Source organism: Corvus brachyrhynchos, unplaced genomic scaffold (assembly GCF_000691975.1).
Source record: "Corvus brachyrhynchos isolate BGI_N302 unplaced genomic scaffold, ASM69197v1 scaffold147, whole genome shotgun sequence".
NCBI lineage: Eukaryota > Metazoa > Chordata > Aves > Passeriformes > Corvidae > Corvus > Corvus brachyrhynchos.
The window spans coordinates 498,948-524,895 of record NW_008239105.1 but is presented as its reverse complement, the minus strand read 5'-3'; the positions used below and the strand labels follow the sequence as shown (position 1 = coordinate 524,895).

At 38.2% G+C, this 25,948-nt stretch overlaps 1 long non-coding RNA gene across 1 annotated transcript in view; it reads right to left on the bottom strand.

Annotated features, from left to right (window-relative positions):
• The window catches only part of LOC108447964, a 35,451-nt gene that overhangs the window by 3,997 nt on the left and 5,506 nt on the right, over positions 1–25,948 (bottom strand). Inside the window, exons 2-5 of the long non-coding RNA XR_001863705.1 lie at positions 25,040–25,171; positions 21,507–21,557; positions 15,762–15,868; positions 4,694–4,882 (exon numbers count right to left, since the gene is read on the bottom strand). This is a non-coding gene — a long non-coding RNA (uncharacterized LOC108447964). The remainder of the gene's footprint in view (positions 1–4,693; positions 4,883–15,761; positions 15,869–21,506; positions 21,558–25,039; positions 25,172–25,948) is intronic.

Sequence of the window (25,948 nt, the reverse complement as noted above, 5' to 3'; positions counted from 1 at the left end):
GGCCCGCAAGGGGAAGGCGCCCGCGGCCGAGAGAGGCTGGCTCTGGCTTCTGGTTCTGCTTGCTGCCGCTGCTGCTGTTGTTGTTTGTTTGCCTTGTTATACATGTACAAACTAGTAAAGAACTGTTATTCCTTTTGTCATATCTGTGCCCAAAAGCCCCTTAATTTCAAAATTATAGCAATTCAGAGGGAAGGGGGTCATATTCTCCATTCCAAGAGATGCTCCTGCCTTCCTTAGCAGATACCTGTCTTTCAAACCAAGACAACATCTTATTTATATAACTTCGGTTCACCATTTTGCTTCATAAAGAATGAAGCCTTTCTCTAAAGGATAATTTTTTTGACCTCTAACAGGCTAGTGATTTACAGGGCAACAGAGACAACACATTGCATTTAAAAAGCTTTAAGACACCATTTAAAGCTTTTATAGTGAAGTCTTGCTTCTAACAATACACTTGCTGCTCTAAGTTCAGACACTTTTCTGAATGAAGAAATACCATTTACAATGAAAAATTTACTCATGTTATAAATATATTTTACTCCAACCTGTGAAAAACAGCTCAAAAAATACAGCTACAATTTCATGGTACCTGGTAGTAAAACGAAGAGCAGTGAGGGCAGAGCAGGAGAAATCCATGGATGTCTGATGGAAGGTAAAATGACATCTTTGATGTAAAAGCACCCTAACAATGTAAACTAGAAGGATGATGTACATAACCATTCTAGTGTAATGGACATGATTTTCACTTGGACAGATAAGATGTTATTTAGATTCTGTCATGAAATATAAGTCTTCATTTTCCTTATACATTCAAGTAACTAGATTTTCCACTCAGCAAAGCAGCACAGTTAAGTAAGTCAAGGGATGGCATCAGATGCTCAAAGTTTAAACACCTTCTCTCTTGTGGGCCTGTTTTTTACTTACTCTACTTAGCTGAATGTAGTAAATTTAGTTCTAGGTATCTCAAATGCACAACTCCCTTTTCCCATTATTGTTTCTGGGTAAAAACTAGCTTGTGCTCCTGTTCATTTGCCTTTTTTTGTTGGAATGGGGAGGAGGAAGCAGGATCTTGTACAGACCAACCTCTTTGTGCTAGCAGCCACTGCCAGCATAAAGTGATGTGTGCGTGTGTGTGTGCATCTGTGTGTCTGTGTCTGTGTATCTGTGTGTGTGTGTAAGTAATATTCCTTAAGATTGGAATAGCATAAAAGAGTGGGTGATATTTTTTCACGCAAATTTCAATCTATCCTTTCTATGCAGTTAAGAGCTTCATTCAAAGATCTTTAAAGTCAGGGTCTTTCTGGCTCAAGTGTTAACAGCTTAACGGAGAGATTATCAGAAAGTTCATCATACATAATCGCCACCTAGTAAGGATTTCTTTCACTTTTCTTTTTTTCTTTCCAAAGGAAAATGTTATTTAGGTTCTGTCAGGAAATGCAAGGTTTCACCTTTTTCTATACTAAAGTAGCTAGATTTTCTACCCATTGCATCACTTTATGAATAACAATCCTGGACATTTCCAGGACACATTTTCTCCTCCAGCTGTCAAAATATTTAATGTTCACAATTAGGCATTGCAGTTGAAAGTGCTACATTTTGTTTCTGCAGCTTTGGGAAGAAATGATACCTTGGTCTCACTGGGTCATCTAATACCAGGTTTCTGCAAACTTCTGGCATAAACTGTTCCTATATTCAGAGTACTCAAAGCCCTAAGTGCTGTGATCAGATTGAGGAGCACTGGCTATTAGTTTATCTTCTTGGTTGGACATGTGGATTGAATTACCACTTTCAAATCCCAGCTGTGTCTTTTGGGAATGGAATATGAAAAGATGAAGAGAGAGAAAAATTACTTGCCAGCTGGAAAGAAATGGTGGGTGTAGTCCTGAGGATTAGCAGTGACTGAGCTCAAAACAAGAGAAGATGTGGAAAAGAATAGAGCCTTTCCTGAGCTGTGGGACATCTCCAAATATGCTCCATGATAGAAAAGAGTCCTAGGGTGAGGGAAGCAGGAGAAACATGCAGCACTCCCTGGATTGGGGCTGGCTGGATGCTTCAAGTGACAAGCAGAAAGGGGTCCCAGCATCCACGCTGAAGACCAAGGAACAAAGTGGAACAGAAGCTGGGAAAATGCTGCAGGGACATCAATTAGTAGCCAGCAGTACAAGAAAGAGAGAAACTCCTGCAAGCAGCAGAACAGAGACAGCCACCTGGCAGAACTGGGGAAGAAAGGACCTGATGAGAAGCTGCAGCTCCTTCCTTTGCTTTCCTAATGATTTGAGCTCAAAGCAACAGCACATTTCTTGTGCAGATGCTTAAACAATATAAAAGCCTTCTGCAGTCAGCAGACTGCAAACCAGCCTAACAACATGGCATAATTTCTGTGTTCCTGGTGAAGCGGTCTGGGATGTTTTCAACTAATCATAGTTTTAGCAAAATATGCTGCTTCACCTTAATTAAGATATTTACTAGAACCTGCTTCTCCCAACAAAACTTTAAACGAAAACTTGTCTAAAGACTAAGATCATCCAGTAAATTTTGACCACAGAAGAAGTATCTGCTTCTGTTCTACTCCTTTTCTCCTTTTATTTCACTTGCTTACCAAATGAAGTTAAATCTCAGTTCTCAAAAAGCTTTCCCAAATGGGAATTATGAGGAAAACCAAACAAAATCCAGTTCCCAGGTCATAAAGAGTAGCTTTCAATATCCTGTTTCAGTTTGATCTCTCCATTGCAATGTAAGGGAAGGAGCATCTACGTAAATCAGTACTGTATAGACCTCAGTCAGTGTGTGGGTAAAGGCATCGTGGAAAGGAACTAGGAAAACATCTGAGAGACCTCAGAAACAGCAGTGCATAAACCTGAAGAAGACTTTAAAAGTAAGATAGATTGTATTTATTACAAACTTCTGTAATTAATTTTCATATTGATGTATCGGTCCATAACATCCATAATATTCCTTTGGCTAAACCAAAGAGAATTAGTAGAAATTTCAGAAATGTCCTAGCAAACTCTGAAATTCCAGCTTGGAAAGGCAAGAGTTTGGAAAGATGTTTAATGTCCAATAATCTGAATAATCGCTGCAGGAACCTTTTGAAGGTACACTAAAATGGATGGTTAGTCTCCTAGATACAACTGAAATACTAGTCCAGCTAAATATTTAGACACTTAATGCCTTAAAAAAAAAATAATCTAGGCCTGACAGCTCATCTGTCATTGAATAACGGAAAAACCCTAAGATTCTTCAAGATTTGGTGCAAATTTTGCTGTGTATTACAGCAAAAACTACAAATGAATCAGTCCAGGCCATAGGAATAATGCATAAATAAAATCCATAAAATTTATATAAGATGAGGGGAGGCAAATCCAGCTTTGGATGGTATTATAGAGAAGTAGAGAAAGGGAGATTTTGAGTATTTGGATGACGGACACAATCCTGGAATTTACCTTTTTTACCAAAGTGAATTCTAAACAAAGAAGTTCAGGTCTCCTCATCATCTCTTCCTGAAGAGAACTTGTATTGTTAATAAAAGACTAGATTGCATTCCTCTGCAGAAGAAGAAGAAAGACTACTGTATCCCAAGCAGATGTGGTATTAGAGCTGACACTTTCCCATATTACAGCAACTTTTGAGGCTTTTATTTCAGGTTATTGTAAAAGTAGGATTAAAGGATGATTCTGGAGAGAGGAAAAAGGGATAAGGGGCATAAGGGAGCTGAGGAGGTTATTTTTTACACACCATATTTTCTTCAAGAATACTTTTGTATAGTTTTTTCGTTTTGGTTTGGGGGGGGGTTTAATATTTATTTCATAATCACCTGGTCAGGTATTATCTTTTTGAAAAATTGATGTGTAAACAATGAACAAGGGATCAAGGAGAGCTTGAAAAATGTATACATTTAGGGATTTTTTTATACCAGGATATAATATATAAAGGAAATTATAAACTGAATGTATGGAGATAAGCAAACTATCAAGAAGGACATTAATAGAACCATTACAGAACACAAGTAGGATGCTGGTGACAGGAAAACTTGATATTGTTGGAGAGGCAGAATTAATTCTTGTCTTAGTACTTGCTGAAGCAGACAGACCATTAAAAATAAGTGAAGTTTGCAAGGCTTTAGAAATTCAAGTTAATTGAGGAGAAGAGAACACAAGAACTTTTTCTACCTGCTTGAGAGTCTGAATGATTACGGCTCAAACAGGGTGAGTAATTTAGAGCTGATACTTGCCCATAAAACTCTAAGTGAGTACTGCAGACCTATGCACTCAGGAACATTAACATCATTAAGAAATGAGATACTTACACATAATTTAGAGCTATTTGAAATTGCTGAAGGCAGCATGGCTTCAGGAAATAAATGCATTTTGGCCAGAGAGGAGAAGAACTGAGGTAGTATATGGGTAATAGCAAAAGAGAATCCTAAGGAGGCTTTGAATTAATTCTAATCTATGATACGGCTTCTCCTTGAATTTGAAGGTCACAAATCATTGTGTTCTATGCCAGGTTTGGGGTAATCTCTTGCTAAATGAATGAAATATTCAATGGGTATTTGTTTTGAAGTCAGCCACACTATCACACCAGCAATTTAGCTAGCACTTCACCCTGACCAAAGACTTTTCTTTTACATATATTGCAGAGTCACTAAAGTTATCTGAATTTGTACAAGCAAACAAAGTTTGATGAGTTTTACCAGTGATGAGCTCTGCATTGACTTGTGACAGTCACTGTGATATACTGTCCAGCTGTGAAGTAAGCTCTGGATTTCTGCAATGAATTTGAGTACTTGAAGAACTTCTTGCTGTGGTCTAGCAGAGCTTCTACTACATCTGGTGCAGTTCCCATTGTTTCAGGACGCTGTATGACTCATAATCCAAATAACCTGGAAGAAACAAACATACACTCACACACACAGAGGAAAAAAAAGTATTATAGTAGAAGCATTTGATCTTCAAAACTACCATTGCTGAGGAAGAAATGAAGGTAGGTTAGCTCAGGGTATTCAGAAACTGTGTTTGGAACAAGAGATCAGGTAGAGACTCGTTTTAACAAAGATAATTTTTAATTGTTTTGTTTCTCAAGAACAGTGAGAAATTCAGTAGGGAGTAAGATAGACAAAGGCACATAAAATATATTGTTGCTTTAAACTAGGACAGTTGCACCCAGAAAACCACTGCAGAAGCCTCAGCTCAAACCATTAGACAGCAGAAAAAGTTTCATGCCTTTTGCTATTCAGCATTTTATTCTAATGTTCTATTTTTCCATCTTAACTCATCTAACACCTGTATTACCAGGCCCATACTGGAGGTCCATGTCCACCATCACCCCTCCTCCTCAACTTGCAGATAAATGTAACACTGCATAGAATAGTTGTTAGAACAGCAGAGCTAACATGCTAAAATTAGAAGGGATTGCCAAATTGTAATCAGACAACTAATTTTTCTAGGTGATAAAACTTCTAATCACAGTATTTCCAGACAATCTGATTATACTATGGACAAAATAAGTGAAAACAATATGCCAGGGAAAGTTTGTCAACATTGTAAAGCTGACAGAGAAGAGACAGTGGAATAAATGTATTAGATTGAGAAAAAAAAAAAATTATAGAACAGTTGTCAGAAGGAAAGCTTTTCCCATCAGTCTCTGAAAAAGAATGAATATTACCCTTCCCATCCAAACCTGAGAAGCAGCCATCTAAAGCAATTTTGACTGGTCTGGCTTACTTTTGGCAGGCCCTGAGATCAGAGGAGATCAAGGAGTTGTGTCACTGGTGCAGAGCCTGAGTCTGGACAGATTTATTGTTTGCCATAGGTGCTGGTATTACAAAGATGCAGACTTGGCATATGTTGGCGTTTAGGATTTTTCCTTTTTGTTTTCTTTCTCGTAGGAAATTTTCTCCCATTTTGTTGCTAAGAAACAATAACAACTGGTACTTAAGAGAGACAAAAGAATTAACCACAGAGAAGGGGGAGGAGTGCAGCCGGCTTTACTAGCCTAGCTGAAGGGCATTCTCTTGGGAAGGGCAGAAACACCTCGAGATGTGGGCTGGGGGAAGGGGCTCAGCGCAACTCCTAGCTCTCTCCTGTCGGCTTCGGAGGAGGATGGTAAAGCTGCTGCTTACTGGCGGGGAATTCGCTGCTGCTGCCAGAGCCCAGTCCTGTCCTTTTTCTCCTGCCATGGGTGAGCCTTTGCTCATGAGAGCAGCCATTGAACTGGGACCTTACTAACACCTGACCTCACAAAAAAAAAAAAAAAGACCTTCACCCTCTGCTCGGGTGCCTCAGGAGAAACCCCAGGACCCAGAGCCCATTCCCACTCCCAGGGAGCCTCTCCCTGCCACGCTCGGGAGCCGGGCTGCTGCTGCCCAGCCCCTGCCGTGTCTCTGCCACTGCTCCGAAGTTTTTTGCTACACTGTAGTCATGCACCCTCTGCCAGCTGGGACTAGCTCCTGCTACAGCTGTGGAGTTTCTGATACATCTCATTTACTACTCCCGGATTTTGCTTGTCCCTGCCGTTCCAGCTTGCTGCTTCCAGTGTTCCTGCTACCACCTCCTTTTGCTATCCAGAGAGGCAATCAGCTGCCCCTGGGGGGTTGTGAAGGAACCCCTTCTCCACCCCTTCCGCTGCCTGAGCCACCATTACCACGCGAGGGAGATGCAGCTGACCTCGCGCCACAGCGCCCCCTGCAGGCGCGGGGGAATCATCGCAGCCACCCTCCCCGGCCGGGAGCCACCAGCGCCCCTGCCGGCTGTGCGCCGGACTTGGGGGAGGGGGCCGCGGGCCGGGAGAGGCGGGCACTGGCTTCTGGTTCTGCTTGCTCTTGCTGCTGCTGCTGCTGCTGCTGCTGTTGTTATTTTTTTGCCTTGTTATACATTCCAGTAAAGAACTGTTATTCCTTTTGCCATATCTTTGCCTGAAAGCCCCTTAATTTCAAAGTTATAAAATTTCGGAGAGAAGGGGGGCTTCCTGCCTTACTTAGCAGACACTTGTCTTTCAAACCAAGACAGCATACTGCAGTCAAAGCTCCAACAGGACTTAAAAAATGGTATCCATGGAGAGGTTGCTGGATTCCCATCCTGGATATTACCCTAGAACAGATAACACTGGGCATGATTCTTCTCTGGAAGAAGCAGGTGATCTTTGTTGCATAAGGCACGCTAACATCAGCCAACAGCCTTCCCTGCTCAAATGAAAATAGCAGTTCCCTTTTCCCTATAGAGCTAGGATTTCTTTTAACAATGCATTCTATATTTCAGCCATAGAGCAGTTAACCTGGCATGAAAAGACAAGGTGTACCTGGTGTGCAGGTAGTATATTTTCAGCTCAGCAGTGGCTCAGTAATTCTCCTCATACTCCTGTCAAAACTTCAGCACACCGAAAGAAACCAAGACCTGCACTGTTGCCTCTTCTCAGAGTGCTGTGAGAGCAACCTGCCCACTACTAATTCTTTCTGTCACATTACTAGCATAATAGATATTTTATGTTTTATTTAGTCACCTGGATTTTCTTATTCAGATTTTTTAAAGATACACTAAAATTCAATCCCTTGCTGGTTTGAGTTGGCTTTGTTTCTCCCTTCAAAGTCTAGTGCACTAGGTCTTGAGCACTAGCTTAACAGCTGAATTGTTTGTTTTCTCAGAAGCTCTTGTCTCTTGAGAGCCAGAGATCTTGCTTGTTAGAAGCTTTTCCATGTCTTAAGTAGATGATGGACTTTAAAGGAACTGGAACTAATAAAATAACCTCCTGACAGAGAGTTTATAGATATCCCTGAAACAGTGTCATTTAGAAGATGCATTGTATTTCCACAGATATTAAATTGGATCTGCTTCTCCTAGAAATAGGTGTCATGTTTTTGTCTGTAGAATATGGAAATTGCTTTCAGGTCTGGAGCTGAAAATAATACCTGGATGATGTATTCAAGAGAGTGACAGTACTTGTGCCTCAGCTAGTAATCATGTTTATCAAGCTCTCATTGTTGCTCCTGGTTTGAGCTCTGTTAATATAAATGTATTCTTCAAAAGAGGAGTACAACACAACATTTTCAAGTCTTGCAAAGTGAACTATCATCTGATGCCTCAGTGTTAAGAGATAGAAAGCGAGCATCGCAAAGACAGGGAGCTGTTTCTCATTAACAATTGTAAGATGTCAGCAAGATTAAGGTGTCAGGGTATAGAAAGATGAAGAAGAAAAGAATTATTTAGCAAATAGGCATAAATGAATATAAAATGTGAATAGAGGGTTCTAGCTCCTTGTAAGGGTAAAAATAGGCCAGTAGACATTACATTGTGCTACAATCAAGCCATCCACTCAATCCTGACCTTCAATTTTATAGGTGAGACTAGTGGGAGCAAAATGTTACCACAGAGCCAATGCTGGGAAATTTCAGAGCCATTATTTCTGAAAAGAAATGAATATTCAAAGGCCCCTTTGACATAATGAAGGTTAAATCCTATATAGAGTTTTGCAGGCCCATGTGAGTGCTGTCTGACTGGGCTCTAAAAGAGCCAGAGTTCAGCCTGTCTGTGAGCTGCCTGGGAGCTCTGTGGCCATGGTTAGTGCAGGGCTGATCCCATGTTCAGACTGGAGAGGAATGGAGCTTTACATGGCATCTTACAAATGCAGCTACACAAGGTGGGCAGAAAAATAGCCCTGAAAGAAAGAAAATATCTGTGAGACATTTATGTATACAGGGAAGTTGTTAGCCTACATATTATTTCATACCTGACTCTTCTAAACCACATCAGGTATTGCCAGCTAATATCTACGTGCAAATGGCCAGCTCATACCATCCATGTGCTGTGATCTTGCCTGGGAAGCACTTCAGTTCAGAATTTGCAGCTGTACCCGCCAAAGAGAGCAAGAAAACACCATTTTGTCTAAAGGACAAGTAATTCCAGACAGAAACTGTAATTAAAATCCTGCTTTTCAGGAGGAAAGGAACAAAAATAAAAAAGAAAAAAAGAAAACAGCATAGAAGTAGCAGGGTACAACTTCCAAAGCAGTTCCAAAAAAAAATTATTGTACAAATGACACTTAGCAAATTACAGACAGCATTTTTGAGCAGTTTAACCACATTTAATTCACGATGGTCATTTTTAAGTATAGTGGCCTTCCATAGCTAGGCAGCTCTTCCGCAGCCATGACTAAGCACTGTAAAAACCTTTTGTATCTGGAACCTAGGACCACTTCTAACATCTTGCATTGATTTAAATTGTGAATCAGTTTAGCTAATCTGACATAAACCTTATATAATTACTTTGCATCAGATTTATACAGATAGAAAAAGATGTATCTGTTCCCTCAGCAACAGTTTCAGTCCAGAAATTGTAAGCAGAGCATATTAGCTTGTGACCAGCCTTCAGCATTGATAATTTGTATAGGTTTGAGACTGAAGCTTGTAGAATCCATGCACCTCAAAGGTGACTCTAAATCACACTTTTAATACTGATGAGACCAATTTAGTTTCCATATAATGTTAGAAAAAGAGATATATCAGTACCTCAAACCCAGTGTATTTATCTCATACTTTCATTAAATTGATAAAAACCCCTTATGTCTCATTCTACCACTGTACTTGCAGTCAATGTGTAGATCAGTCAAATTTGCATTTAGTGAGGTACTGTTGGCTTATGGCTTGTAACAGTGCTGGTGATTGCAAAGAGATAGAACAAGAAAGGTTTGTTGTAGTGGTTGAGTCCATAGACCTTTGTTACCCACTTTTATAAAGGTGCTCTTTGTTATGCTTTCATCTTCTTATTTATTTGGGTTGGAAATGTCCCTATTTGTTCCACCATATTATAAAATCTTGGCTCTGTTTCCCATCTGCTGTCTTCAAGAGATCAATTGTAGAGCATTCATCAGTTGAAACATGTGGCTTTTCTGCCATAGTTTCTCTAAAATCCATCTTGCCAGTCCCATGTAAACTGAAATGGGTTAGTTTTCATCAGCTTTGGCATTAAACCTCTGTACTCTCCCTTTACATGGCATCTTACAAATGCAGCTACACAAGGTGGGCAGAAAAATAGCCCTGAAAGAAAGAAAATATCTGTGAGACATTTATGTATACAGGGAAGTTGTTAGCCTACATATTATTTCATACCTGACTCTTCTAAACCACATCAGGTATTGCCAGCTAATATCTACGTGCAAATGGCCAGCTCATACCATCCATGTGCTGTGATCTTGCCTGGGAAGCACTTCAGTTCAGAATTTGCAGCTGTACCCGCCAAAGAGAGCAAGAAAACACCATTTTGTCTAAAGGACAAGTAATTCCAGACAGAAACTGTAATTAAAATCCTGCTTTTCAGGAGGAAAGGAACAAAAATAAAAAAGAAAAAAAGAAAACAGCATAGAAGTAGCAGGGTACAACTTCCAAAGCAGTTCCAAAAAAAAATTATTGTACAAATGACACTTAGCAAATTACAGACAGCATTTTTGAGCAGTTTAACCACATTTAATTCACGATGGTCATTTTTAAGTATAGTGGCCTTCCATAGCTAGGCAGCTCTTCCGCAGCCATGACTAAGCACTGTAAAAACCTTTTGTATCTGGAACCTAGGACCACTTCTAACATCTTGCATTGATTTAAATTGTGAATCAGTTTAGCTAATCTGACATAAACCTTATATAATTACTTTGCATCAGATTTATACAGATAGAAAAAGATGTATCTGTTCCCTCAGCAACAGTTTCAGTCCAGAAATTGTAAGCAGAGCATATTAGCTTGTGACCAGCCTTCAGCATTGATAATTTGTATAGGTTTGAGACTGAAGCTTGTAGAATCCATGCACCTCAAAGGTGACTCTAAATCACACTTTTAATACTGATGAGACCAATTTAGTTTCCATATAATGTTAGAAAAAGAGATATATCAGTACCTCAAACCCAGTGTATTTATCTCATACTTTCATTAAATTGATAAAAACCCCTTATGTCTCATTCTACCACTGTACTTGCAGTCAATGTGTAGATCAGTCAAATTTGCATTTAGTGAGGTACTGTTGGCTTATGGCTTGTAACAGTGCTGGTGATTGCAAAGAGATAGAACAAGAAAGGTTTGTTGTAGTGGTTGAGTCCATAGACCTTTGTTACCCACTTTTATAAAGGTGCTCTTTGTTATGCTTTCATCTTCTTATTTATTTGGGTTGGAAATGTCCCTATTTGTTCCACCATATTATAAAATCTTGGCTCTGTTTCCCATCTGCTGTCTTCAAGAGATCAATTGTAGAGCATTCATCAGTTGAAACACGTGGCTTTTCTGCCATAGTTTCTCTAAAATCCATCTTGCCAGTCCCATGTAAACTGAAATGGGTTAGTTTTCATCAGCTTTGGCATTAAACCTCTGTACTCTCCTGTTGCAGTGGCTAAGTCCACTTTACACCCCCCCAAGTTGCATTAGAAGTGGTCTCTCCTTACAACACGGTGCCAAAAAGTTCTCCCTTTGTCTACATGCTGCTGGTCACTGGCCCTCTCCCCCGTCCCATCCCTTTTCCCATTGGCCCCTGTTATGTCATTCAACCTTGCCTCTGCCCCCTAGCCCTCAGACTATTGGTTTTGGATGCTCTGCCCGCCTTTGGGAGTTTTTGGGATAAAAAGGGGCATGGGCGTTCAGTTGTTTTTTCTTGCCTCTGTTCCCTTCAGGATGTTGCCGTTAAACGCCTCGGAATTGCACACAGAGAGCCCCTCTCGCTTCTTTGTCTCCGGTGCACACACTGTGGGTGTGAGCGGCTGTTCGAAACCACCTGTGAAGGTGAGATTGTGTGCTCGCGTAGGTGCTGGCAGAGTGCCGCCCAAGCGGTCCACGAGCAGCCCAGCAGGGAAAAATGCGGCATCAATCCACTGAAGCCCTTTCTTTACTCTCCCATGAGCCCTATCCAATAACTTAAGAGGGGTTGGAGTGAGAAACAAATTAGGTGTCTCTCAATTCTACTTTTCTCATTCAGATTCCAGTACATCAAAACTAGATCTCCCTGGGCCAGAACACTTTGTCATGTTACCTGGAGTAATACTGGTTTGTGAATTATGCGTGGTCAGTTTAGTGTCTCAGTTTGGTCACATTAATCTCTTTGAATCACTGAACACTACCATCTCATTTTCATCTTGCAGAAAGAAGCTGTCAGACTTTTTGTCTAGTGCCTGGCACACTGATTGCTCTCCTGACCCCACAACAGTCAGAAGAACCCAGAGGTCTCACAAGAAGCATCAGGACCAGCCACCAAAGATACCCTGTCCTCACCCTTCACTATCTCATCTATTACTTAACAACCATGTAAATGGCACAGTAATCCCAGATGATGTAAGAGATCCCATTTCACATACTTTAGCAGATTAACAGCTCACTGTCTATCCCAAGTTGCATGAACACAGAAGAACATTGTGAATTAATAGACAAAAATTAATTTATAATTACTAGAGGATTCTATATTTATATATACCATCTTTATCAGTCTTGAGGTGCTTACCTGTGTTATTGTATTTAGAAAATAGCCAGCTAAATATAATGCATTCAGTCTGTGTACATAATCCTGATAAGGCCATGATGCAGATATGATTTTGAAATTCCGTTATTATGGATCTGTCTGCATTCATTTGCCTTAGATCTTCAAATGATCCATAAATTAGGAAATATGATTGATAATTTCAGTAAATAACTTAGAAAAATCCATACAGAGATTTCAGAATTCATTTGGAAGTGGAACCTGTCATCCTGCCAAAGAATTCATTTTGACTGTTGTCATTAGATATTTCGATATGCTCCTTTTTAAACTAATAAGTTTTAAGATATGGGGGGTTTTTCCCAAAATTACAAGTTGTGTTTAAAATAGAGCCTTTTTCTTTTAAACATGTGTGATTAAGAGGAGCAAAAAGCTTTTCTTTACTATGGAAAATTGTAAATGGTATGGATGGGAAATGAATGTATCTACTACTGCTACAGATGTCTATAGTCACAAGCACCTCGATACTGTTGTATGGTGTCAACTCTCAGGATATTTTAGAATAAAACAGTTCAGATGAAATTACCATCTCGGCCATCTAGAAACTAACCTGCACACAATGCAAGAAATGTTAGGTTGCTTAGAGTATCTATTTATCTAGAGGCCTTTAAAGTGGCATTTTATAAAAAAAAAAAAAAAGTATCTTTTAATCTTTCTCTTGGAAAAGAAATAAGGTCATTGGATTTTATTTCTGCTGTAAAGGAAGAAGGGAATGAAGTTTCCCCTGAGTTTTGGGGTAAAATGAGGACTAGCTGTAACTAAAAGCAGAAAAAAGCCTAGCACATTCCTTTCCCTCCAGTCCTGTTTTGTCAGTCCTTTCCATTATTTGTCTTTTACAGTTTCCTCTGATTTCTTAGCTTCCCTGATAAAAAACAAGTGGGTTTTTTTTAACTCAGAAAGTAAACAAATAGATAAACAAGATTCCCATGAGAAAGCCCAAGTTCATTAATAAATACCTATCACTATGTATTCCTTTTAGCTTTTGAAAATTGCATAAGCTGATAAACCTAAGATTTTGAGAGAGAAACTTACTATGAACTGAAAAGTGTAGTTAGGCAACAGTTTCCCAGAGACTTGTCACAATTTTGAGAAATGTGTCAGGATTTGATTTTGCCTTATAAGGAAGTATTAAGTTGCTTTAAAAATAGAAATATATTTATAAGCTGTAGAAGGATGACATTCCAGGACACTGCATGATGAATTAGATGTACTCATAGTGCTGGTAAGGGTGCTTCACAAGAAAAGCAGTCACATCTGAAGAAACTACCCATCTTCAGAATAGGGACTATAGAGGAGGAAAAGTTGTCCAAGGGACAGCAGCTGCAAATAGAATAGTTTTTAAAAACTCATATGTGATCTAGATTCTGACCAAATCAAGGGATTTGTGAATAATGCCATGTAAGCCACTACTGGCTGGTTTTATATCTGTTAGAGAGGCTGATACATAGCTCAAAATAGGATAGAATAAATTGTGCAAGAACTATACCAGGATTTCTAGTAAGAAGGTTTTAAAACACAGTATGATTTGTTCTATTAGGATCTTCTTCAGTTGACAGTGAAATAGAGAAGTTGAAGAATGGAATAGGGAGTGAAATACGAGCCCTAGAATTTCCAAAGAAAATCTTATTTGCTTGAACATGGCAGAGAGATGTTAAACCTTATGAGCCAGCTAAAATGATCAGTAAAATTTGGGCTTCCTCAGATACTGGGCATGGATGTTCCATTGGGTATGCTAACAACTGTGTAAAATTCAGTCTATTTCTTCGTGAAGATATGCCTGAAGCAGATATTAAAAGGAAACTGAATTATGGATTAGGATCTACTTTGGGGGAAAGAATTGAGAAGAAATCAGATGTGAATAGAAACCAGTATTTCATTGCCTAAAGAGTAACTGTGTTTAAAAAGGTGAGAAATTTAGAGCAGGATATAATTTTGAAAAAATCACCCTCAGTGGAGTATGCACAACATCAGGACAGCAAACCTCCAATTGCCCTAAAAGAGCTTTTTCCAAGAGCTTGGTTACAGAAGTTTATTTCCTTAAGGCAAGTTGTCAGTCAGCAAGTATTCTGTTCAAACACTGCTGAGTTTCTTGTTGATAGATACACCGTAAGTTTAGAGACAGAAATGGCAAAGGTCGGTTCACAAGTGGAAGAATATTTCAGAATATCGCAAGATTTCCACCTTTGTTTAGCACAGTCAGGGAAATAAATACCTCTCTACATAAAAGAAGGTCATAACAACCACTGTGTTAGTGCCCTGCTGTTTCAAAATCACAATGTTGACAGCATCCCCATGCCAACAGAAATGTGAATGAAATATTGAGGAATGACTGCATTTATGAAAGGACTCTATTTGTCACTGTTTGGCTCTGTCACTGATATGCTGGTGGAGAAAATATTGCTGTTGGGATTTGCTGTCAGTGCCCAAAACCTCTGTGGCTAGTGAGAGAATAAAAGTGGGAAAATTTTAGGAAACTGTAGTATAACCTGATCTTTACTTTGGGAAATTGCTTCAGAGATTACGTTCAGTAGAAACAGCGAAGTGCTACTCTACCTAAAGACCACTCTCCTGAAGGGAAGATTTGATCCCAGAGTTCATGCAGCATGCAGTACACATTTCTGCTATATTGCATAACATTAATCTCTTTATACAGATGCCTTATGTTCCAGACAGGGCAGGTATCAATGTTCAAAGCAAATCTGACATGGACAAATCTAGGATTTCTTGTTTACCCAGCGTGCGGGGTCATAAATTACACATATATGAAGACATAAGTCACACTGCAGGTGTCTGCGCTCTTACACTTCTAACCTCCAGCATGGGTTCTGCCTGTGCTAAGTAGATTCTCCAGACTTGTCACTGAAGTGCAAAGGTTAAGTGGCCTTCTGGATGGAAGGCTTTGATCAATTAGAAATTAGGCCTCCTTGAACATGGCTTACATTAAAAAGAAAAATAGAGGAGAAGAATAAAGTGTCATGCTGAGGCTCCATGTCCAGGACAGCATGTAACTCTCCAGGGTCCAAAACAGCAGCAACTCTCCATCTCTAGCCCACAGTAACCTCCAGGAGAATGCTTCAGCTTCAGGACATATTGATAGGGAAGTGATATTGATACTTAATATCCAATTTAACAATTTAACAGCAGAGAACTAATCATTCACAAATATTGAAGCAGGTGGTCACCATATCTTTCATTTGGGTAGGTTGATATGGGCTGGAGTGGCTGGGAAGTAGATTCCTCAATAAGTGGAATGGATAAGTCAATTACCATCTTCATTGTTGGTCCTCAAATGTTCTACCTAAAATTCATCCATGTTAGAGATCTATCCAAGTCGTGTTTCCTTCCTCTGTTTTCCCAGAAGGCTCCTGGAAGTCCTGTTGAATCAAGACAAAGAGGTTGAAATTATATTAACACTGAATTCATACCTCAGAAAGGAATACATGTCAGCAGACCAAATGTGTATAAAATCTGATTTTTTTTTCAAAGAAATTGCGTATATTATCAAAAGTTTATAAAGCCCTCTCTCTTTTTTTCCCCTAGCAAAATCATAGTTCATTGATTATATTCGCTGATAACTCTCTGCAAGAAGGAAATTAATGATTCAGGGAGGCACATAAGTACATTTTAAGGATTGCTAGGAAGATAGAGTAGAAATATATGTGAGCAAGATACTATGACAGTTCTTCTGGAGCAATAAAGTATATAATGGACATGGTCTAGGCCTGATAAATGGCAGTCATCTGCACCCTCCATCCTTGAACCTAAGAGGTGCAGGCTTCCTGGTGATTTTTTTCTGTTTATTACACTCTTACTACACTTTCAAAGCAGAAGCACAACTTGCATTGCAACACTGAGTACTGTAAAACACCTGTTGGTTAAAGGAAAATTTTCTAAATTAATAATATCTCAAGCCTAACAAAGTATTGACAGGATTAGATTATTTTAGTGGGATCTCAGAAAATGGTACTCTGATTTGTTCAGAAAACCTTCTGGTAAAGGATTCAAAAGGCAGAATAAATAGAATAAACAATAAAATCATAACTTTTAAGTGACCTTGTCTTTCTGCTGTCTTTGAGAGAGACCAACATAGAGATTTTCAAAGTCTATAGTGAATGGCACATGCATTTGACTTACAGCACATGCAAAAGGTTTATGTCAGGAATCATTATCACCTGAACCTGGGTCATCTGATGTTTCAAAAGTAAAAACCCTTCTCATGGCAGGGATTATGGCAATATAAGATGGGAGTCTAAGCTCACAGTCACCCACCAGGGCTAGACTGGTTTGCCCACGCCTGCTAGGCAGCGTGACTGTGACGCTCAGAGTATGGCCGAGCTCTCTAATAGCCATTGTAGCTTCACTGGGACAAGACTGCTTAAGAAGCTTGTGTTAATAGCACCGCACTGCAATTTGTGCTGAAAACACATAGTGAAAATAGTATATTGTGACAATAATGAGTTCCTGACTGAAGTAGTAAGTCACACATGTCAGAAGTCATAAATTTAGGCTGGAGAATGACCAATAATACTAATCATTACAGCAAGGATAGATCTGAATATGTCGAAGATAAACGTGGTTACTGTTCTTTCTGGAGATAATTATTTTGAGAACTACCTATTTCCTCTGTTAATCTCACTGGTTGATTAATATTGGCTCTATCGTTCTGAACAATATAAATCAAGTCAATTGACAACGTCAATCTGCCTTTTTAACATCTCCAGAACAACTGCTAACTTTGATACAACAACTGTGGTATCTGCTGTGTTTAGCAGATTCTGTGGCAGAGAATCCTAGAAGATTTCAAGTGTATTTATTAATTTGATATAAAATGCATGAAAGAAGCACATAGAGTTACTGCTTTGTTTCATCCTCAAAATCGCAACTGGCCAGTAACACTTAGTACAAAGTTAATTTAGTCAAGATACTTGAGACCCACTTGGCTGTGTTTCTAAATTCCTCCCTTTGTCCTTTGCAAAGCTTTGAAGTGTTACTTGTGAGGTGGATGTTGTAATGAGCCTGTTTCTAAGAGGATCAAAGTAGCAGAGCTGCCCAAAGCAGCATCAAAGATACACAACAGAGAGCCCTTTAATGAGCAAGAGGGACATAACTCTTTTCCCCAAAAATAAAACCTAAACCAGGATTTAGATTAAATATTTAAAATTGAAAATTATTTTATTTTGTCTGGAGCTTGCTAGCAGAAAGTAAAAACCTCAAAGAGAAGAGGAAATTTCTCCAGCTGACTCGGCTAAAATTTAATGACTCTCATTTGCTGGATGGCTTAACTATCAGTTAATGGAGTCCAAATACCTGTGGCCTAAACTAAAGGTGGCAGTGACAGCCAGCATGGGCCCAGGCAGGAGAGCAGCCTTGTGCTAGAGCAGATTCCTTTCCCATGGATATGAAAATAGAAAGCAAACATACGGCAGGAAGTTGCAGCATGCACCGCAGAATGAGAAGACAGCTCGGAGGGGGAACAGGGGGGAAGGGTGGGAGAAAGAAAAGGAGTGGGAGGGAGGACTGGCCATGTGAATTATGTGCCAGGAAATGAATTCCTTATAATGTCTCTTGCCAGAAACTAAATCCTAGCACATGCAAGTCATCTTTTTTCCCTTTCTTTTGCTCTTTACACTGTTCCTCTGCAGGTCAGAGAGGAAGAAGCAGGGACAGGAAGAGGGGCAATTCGGTGTTTACTTACTTACTGTGTGACGAAAGAGCTATATGATCCGGCTTTAACATCAGAAAGCATGTGACACCATAAAAGTGACAAACAGGATAATATCCTGCTTCTCATTAGATTGGATTTTTTCATCTTACTTTATTTGGCCACAGGGATTCTTCAATATGTTGTAGGGTTGAAATACCAGAAGAAATGTGTTTCTGTTCAGAGGCTGAATATCCTTATTGCACTGTATTCAGTAATGAAATGGGGGTTTATTTGTTTGACTTTATAGCTATTTGTGCAAATACAGCCTCCACATATGTTTTTGTTTAAGGAATTACAGCATCTTTCAAGGCTGTAGAAATATATGCCACTGACCTGTGCTCAACGTGGGGACAAAATGACAAGACTTATGTTTGAGGTTGGATGTTATTTTCCAGAATGTAGCAGAAAACATCCAACAGAAAGTTAAAAACCTTGATAGCAAACCAAAGTACACTTCCAGCTTATGAGAGATTAATGAAATATGATGCAGAGAGCAGAATGAGTAATGAATCTGGACACAAAGTAATTATTTAATGCACTAACATTTATTGGGCATTAAGCATGAAAGGTAGTCTTTCCATATGTTTTTTCCTTCCCAGCCCACACAGTTCAGGATACCACATATCTCAGCATGTGCAATGCCATGGACAAAACCAGTATCATTTTCTTTGAAGATATTTTGTGGGTAAGAGCACTGGACACTTTCAGATGTAAGGAACACAGATATTGTCTTTTTCTTTTTTTTAATTATCTGCAACGCTAAAATATTTACGAAAGTCTGTACATAGCAAAATTTTGTAACTTAAGTTAGTAAAGTCAAGTAAAAGGCTGCTTTCAACAAAAGCTGCAGAGAACCCAGGAGTTTCCAGTGAAAGGAATTAGCTGGTTCTATATAGTGTCTTTAAAAAAAAAGAAAGTTTATTTTTAAGAATGTCTGAATGTTAAACCCTTTTCAAGCACCATAATTTCTACTGATTTCTTCTGCTTCTGTACCAAGTATAACCTACATTGCTCAGTTTTGGTAATGCCTTAACTCAGGAATAAGAATTTTTACATAAGAATGTCTTATTTTCCACATAAAGAATACCGAAGATTCTTTTAAGTATTCTGCTTGTATTCTATTGATCCATTTCCTTACTATCAAAAAATATTATATTCAAAATGAAAACAATTTGTTTTAATTGGAGAGCAGAGTTCTACTCAGCCTTTACAAGCATAATTTCTTAACAGTGCTAATTTAGGCACTTTTTTCTATACCTGTAAATTGGATTCATCTTGCTATTGGAAATTTTGGGTAAAAAAATGAAAAGGATGTTTCCCTCAAAGCATAGGATTAGCTAGTGTCAAGTTGTGGGATACTGCTCTCCCAGGAATTTACTGTATTAGTTTAGTTACACAATATCTGAGCTATTTACTTCAGTCTTGCTGAATTAATGCTGCTAAAATGAGAAGGACTTGTAGCAATAGGTGATACATTAGGTGTTCCAAAAAATCTTCCATTCAATGTAAAAAAAACTTGCACCTTTGTTGTGTATGCATTTCCAAATGTAAGTTTTCAGTACTGTTAGTCATAGCTTTCAAAGGTTTCTTTGATGAAGTAGAAGCTGCCAAGTCCTTTCTGAGCAGCTGTTTCCTCTGAGTATCATCAATGAGAAACCTTTCTCCCAAAATCCTCTTATGCCAGGCAAGACTTAAGAACAATTCCACTTCCAGACTGTTGGAATGACCTACCTAGAGGCTGCAAGGTTCTCAAGGTACAATGAGTGCTCTCAGTTAACTTCCCAAAAAAAAAAGCAAAACAATAATTACCACAGGCTCTAAGTATATCACATTACATTTAAACATAAAATATGCATCTCTTTCTACAGATATCTCATACTTCTTGCTGTCATTGCTGTTGTTTGACAGGACATAATTTTTGTAAACTGACAAGGTGCCTAATTAAGGTACTTGAACAAATCTGAACACTTGAAAAATACCTTCATTGTCAAAACCATACATGAATAACAGAAACTGAAATCAAATGTGGTTTGACACTTCTGTGCTACTCAGAATCACACGCTGAGATGCCTGAGTAGAGCAATTCTTGTCTAATGTCCTGTCAAATGATTTTCTAAAACTCTGTATTCAGTGAAAATCAAGATAGATGTCGTATCTTTATGCAGGTATAAATATTAGTCCTGATCACATGGCCTTAAGGATTCTCTGTAGCTGTGGTACCTGAAGCAAGATATCTTTGATGTTTTAGCATCCTTTTTTTAAAAACTGGGCAAAACTACCCCCATGCAATACAATTACTGTAGGTTTGCAATACGGATTCACAAGCAAAGCACACTGAGAATATTGTGAGGCTGCTGAAATGTTTCATGAATTAACATGCTTTACCTACCCTTGAAGCACCAAGTTTCTAGCTCCTTCTCTGCCTATAAGAATAAGGAAGTTTTAGCAGGTAGCCCAAATATAATACATAGAGACTAATTTTAGGAACAATGACATCTGTCAAAAGGAATTGCAATTTTTATTCATTCTTCTAATCTATACTTGACTGAGTTCTTATGAAAATCAAACTCTTAAATAATTTGCTTGACCTTGTTAAGAACATTTCACTTCAGTTGTGTGTCAAAGTTCTTGACCATATGATAGTGTGTAAGCAGTTTACTTAGAATATAGCAAGGTGCTAAGTACTTCAACTCTCTTCAATTAAACTTATGAACACTTCATTTTCAGGTCTTTTTATTGTACTTGGCATTATTGAGATGATTAAACTCATAGTTATATATGTTATATCTTAAAACAAATTGTAAATCTGTCTATTTGAATATCACAAATTATGCTAGATGGTTTAAACCTTATGTGGAAACCAAGAGCTATTTGGTCAAATTCTGTGATCCCATAAAACATAATAAATGGTGTATTTTTAATAAAAAATTCCCTTTGCATTGTAAAACATTGATTTAAACATGATAAGAATGCACTCTTTCACATGAGTTATTGATATTTCCAATTTCCTGTCTAGAGGTATCAGCAGGTTAAGGATTAGATATACTCATGGCCAACAGGTCATCAAATAGACTAAAAAGGAGTACATGCCTGCCTAGCCCTAAACTAGATAGTACCACAATTCTGGATGTCCAGGGGCCGAGGGGCTGGACTGCTGGAAGTGCAAAAGCTCACGTGTCCTTCCCTATAGCACTTCTGGAAGCTAAGCCACTAGTCTCACCCAGCAGAGCATTTCTTCATTTCTTAAGTCTTCTTATTAATCAAAAGAATGACAATAATAATAATAAAAGAAGAAAAAAATTACTTACCTCTCTGCTTTTTTGTATAAAATTGTCTTTCTCTTCCTACTGTAAAAATAGCTAGAGAAGAAGAGTACTGATTAATATACTTGTGACTAACACTGCTTTACAATGCAGAGTTAGAATTTGGCCCAAATGCTGCTTTTCATTTTTCAAAAAGCAGCAGTATTTTTTAAGGTGATTAGCAATGGCAGTGTCTTTTCACTTGATATTATGAATATATCAATATGAATTATTCCTAGTGAGGACAAATAAAGAGAAAAAAGTGCAATATCAAGTAACACAATAGTTCTTTTGTGACCACCACTTGCTCACAAAAATATTATTTTCCTTTCCTTCATTCACTTGCATATGTTTTTATTTGCAGAAGGAAAAACACAATTATATAGATCATTTAACTTATGAAAGATATGAAACTTGGATGACTCATTTAAAAATTCTCAGAAATAATCTCGGTGAAGTGGTTTTATTCATCTCATTCTATTTTTCTCAAGGGCTGACATATGCATAAAAGGGGAACCTGATCCCTTGCACATGTTCTCCATGAGGACTGTGTGTAGCACCATGATTAACTTAAAACAAGCTTTGCTGAATCTTATTCAAAGGCATTGCTGAATCCAAGCCAATGGAATTCAGACTGGCATTTCTCCATCTCCTCTGACCAGGGAATAGTGTGAAAGGACAGTCCTGTTTCTCTACACCAAATATTATGTTTCAGTGGATCTGTGTTATCTGTCCCAACAGCTCTGTTGCCATCTGCAATAGTCAATAAATGAACTTAAGCAGCACAATTTGGGAAATGGAAACACCAATCTTTATATAAGATTATCTGTAACAAAAGCTGTATTTTTTTTAAATTAAAAACAAATTTGTCAGTTTTAAACATAATCTTATGTCAAATCCAGGTCAAGCAGTTAATTTTTTAGAAAAGTAGTATTTTGTTTAGAGTCGCTTTCAGGAACCACGTGAGCTTCCCTTATTGTCTCATGGGATGTGGACTGGAGTATTCCCCTTTGAGACAGCTTTCCTTGTCTCTGTTGGGATATATCTCCCAAATGCTTCAATATCTTCCCTCCAGTTAGACCTCAAAAGTGAACTACAGAATTAAACATATGAATGGTACCCAACTGGATAAACAGAGTAATGAGAGAGCCCAGCTTACTGGAAATTATAAATATTTTATAAGAACAAAAGAAAAATTATACTGGGGCAGATAAAATGTTATCTTCATATACATTTGGGCTTTTGCAGTGGTCAGTAGAAGAGGTAAGAAGATACAAGAAAATTAGAAATTAATTGCTTCTTCTGACACGTTGTCCCAGTTCCCCAAAATGCACCATTTCTATGACTTCCTGAGCTACAGTTTGCATCTAAAGTACTGTAATATGAACTTTATTCTTCTTCAAATTAATCTGTTTAAACCCATCTATACTTTTGGCCTTCAGAATTTACAGTAGCAATGAAATCTTCAATTAATCATGCATAGTGAGAAGAAAGGGTTTACTTGATTAATTTCAGAACTTTTATTTTAAATTGGTGTTGGTTGTCTTCCGGTCATTTAATTGAGAAATAGTGAATAATGGTTCCCTATCTACTATGCCAAGCATGATTTTTTAAACTTGTACCACATCCCTCTTATTGCCTCTTCTGTCCATGTATCCTCCCTTGCTGTGGAAATGGTCTCTATCTTTGATCTCCCCAGTCCTCTCATATGTTCCTTGAATTTTAGTTCCCATAACTCTCTTGAAGCAGTTCAGAAGACATAAAATGACCTTAAATGTATTTAGAACAAAACATTTCAAAATTTCCAAGTAATATAGTTGATTCCCTTCCTGTGCATTCTATGTAATTTAGTCCCACAGGAATATGAAAATAATTACAGAGATTTAATAATTCTTCTGGGAATAAAAACTGCAATTCCAATCAGTTTTTTCAGAATTTTTCCTAAATTTTGGGAAGTATTTTTCTGATCTATACTGACATCAAGATCAAAGTCCAATTTGCCACAAAATTTAAGAAATCTCAATAAGAAATTCTTTTGATTAAGACACACATGTGTAATTTTTGCTTTTCTTTTTCAAGTTGAAATACTTGGTCACCAAATCTGGAAGTAAAAGTGGCTGCAGGCAGGTATGAAACACTTCCTTCTGAAGCTGAATGAAGTAAAAGATGGGAAAAATAGCACATGGTAAATCTAAGTTGGTTAATTACTCTTTTTTAATCGAGTAAGTCACCTTGGTAAAACAAGGTAATGACCTATAAGTCTGAAAAAACTCGGTTGATTTTAGTGCATTTGCACTCACTGAACAGAGAGAAGAATTTATCATCTGATGTTTTCCTTTAAACAGTCTTCTCCAAACACTGTGGTGGAGACAGATATTTTTTGAAAACTTCTAACATTGTCAGACTAAAGCTTGACAATTATGCACACATGGTAGGGCAGAGAGATTTCACTCTCAGAGAAATGTAAAATCTAAGCCGGGCTGAGGCAGCTGAGATCCTGTGCTGAGGCACCAGGGCTGTAAGTCTTTCTCAGCTTTTTCCAGCCAGCATTACTAAGATAACAAAAATGTGTATGCTTATTTTCAAGCTCTGTGCCTGGAGAACAAGTACAACAGGGCTATCATCCCAACAGCCTGTTTGTCTGCTCTGGAGACAGTTTACTATTCCAAGAAACCCCCCCTCTCTCCACCAGTCATAGTAACTTGCCCCCTTCACTGTGAAAATAAATCAATCTCATTTGCCGCTGTTCGATCGCTTTCTTCTCCCCGCCTCAGCTCCTCAGTTCTGCTCTCCCTTTGAAAGCTCCTTTCCACTGCACCATATGGCAGCTGGGAGAAGGGCAGAGCTGCTATCTATCTCATAACAAAAGAGGCTGTGGTGTCAAAAAGCCTCATAAATGCATGAGACACACTCATGTATAGAGAAATGCCTCCAGCTCTGTCAGGGAGGACTAAAGAGAAGGCTGGTAGACCTGACAGCACTTTTGGGTTGAGAAAGGCACCAGCTCTCTTTTCAGCTCATCCCTTCATCCCTCCCCTTCTTTGGTTTCATGACAAAATCCTATTAGATCTATTAATGACATGAAACAAAGTCAGAGTGTGTGGCGGAACAAGAAATTAAATCAGGCCACCTCATTTACTCCCTATCACTATTTTTTGAGATAGAATCATACTGCTGAAAGAAGAAAATAGCCACAACAAACTAGACTTTAATAGTGTGCCAAAAGATAAACAAGTAAGTCCTATTTCTGCCAAAAAAGGGATTGAGCACACTCCTGTACATTGCCTATGGTGGCAGATTCACAGAAGAACTGCAAATTGAATGCTGGCAGGGTGACCCTGAAATACTGTTTAAAGCACACCGTTGGGTTCATTTTGCTTCCTCAAGCTGCTGCTGATACAAAAAAATTACTGTGGGGTCAGAAAATTAGCTAGACCTATGATTATGTGTGCCCTTTGAGCTGTTACAGAGGAACTACACTTCATTTTTGACTATGAAAGAAATGCAAACTGGAATTTACAAAGCGTACATTCCTTTACCTTCTTCCTTCCATTTCACTTTCTCATTTTCTGTTCTGGTGATGTTTGACATTCTTCATTTCACAGAAATTCCTACAAAATGCATTCTTGACTTTCATACACACAGTTAGCACAATGGTAGAATTTCCACATCTGAAATACACAGATTACAAACTTTTATCGCTATGAGGGGGGAGGAAAAACCACCACTTCTGTGTAACAGAATGAAACAGCATATATTTAATGAAGAACAAGTTACTGAACTTAAATATTTCATTAATAACTTCAGTTTATAAGTTTCATTTATTTCATTAATAGCTTCAGTTTCTGAATGTAACTGGGGACAACTGTGCTGTTTTATCTCCATAAAATGAACTAAACTCAAACTAGAATTGTGTTATTGTTTCTGTCTCTTCCCTACAAAGGCCTCAGAAATCCCAAAACTCTCTGTCCCTGGGGTTACTTAAAGCAACCTGGGCAAGCTTCCAAATGCTGGTATATGTGACCTTTACAAATATTCCACAATAACAGCTCCCAATGAAATAAATCCATGAACATGTGTATAGAAACTCAGCAGCGGCATGGAAGTTAAAAGATGAACTTCTATTAACATTGTTGAATTGTGTCCCTACAATCAGCTTAGAAGTTTAGTTTAGAAGATTTTACTTTAACATATGTAATTGCATAAAATATGTTTATAGTATCTCCTGAGTCTTCTTTCTTGGAAAGCACTTGATGTAAAGCTATTGAACAGCATTATATATGTGTATATATTAAAGATACTGTTTATACGTTCATCATGTCACAGACAGCTTTCAAAAATAAACTACAATGAAGTATGAAATGTAGAAATCCCACTGGAAAAAACTTTGAAAGTGTCTTTTTAAAATTAATTCTGCCATGTGTTGGGAAAAAATCTACTATAAACTG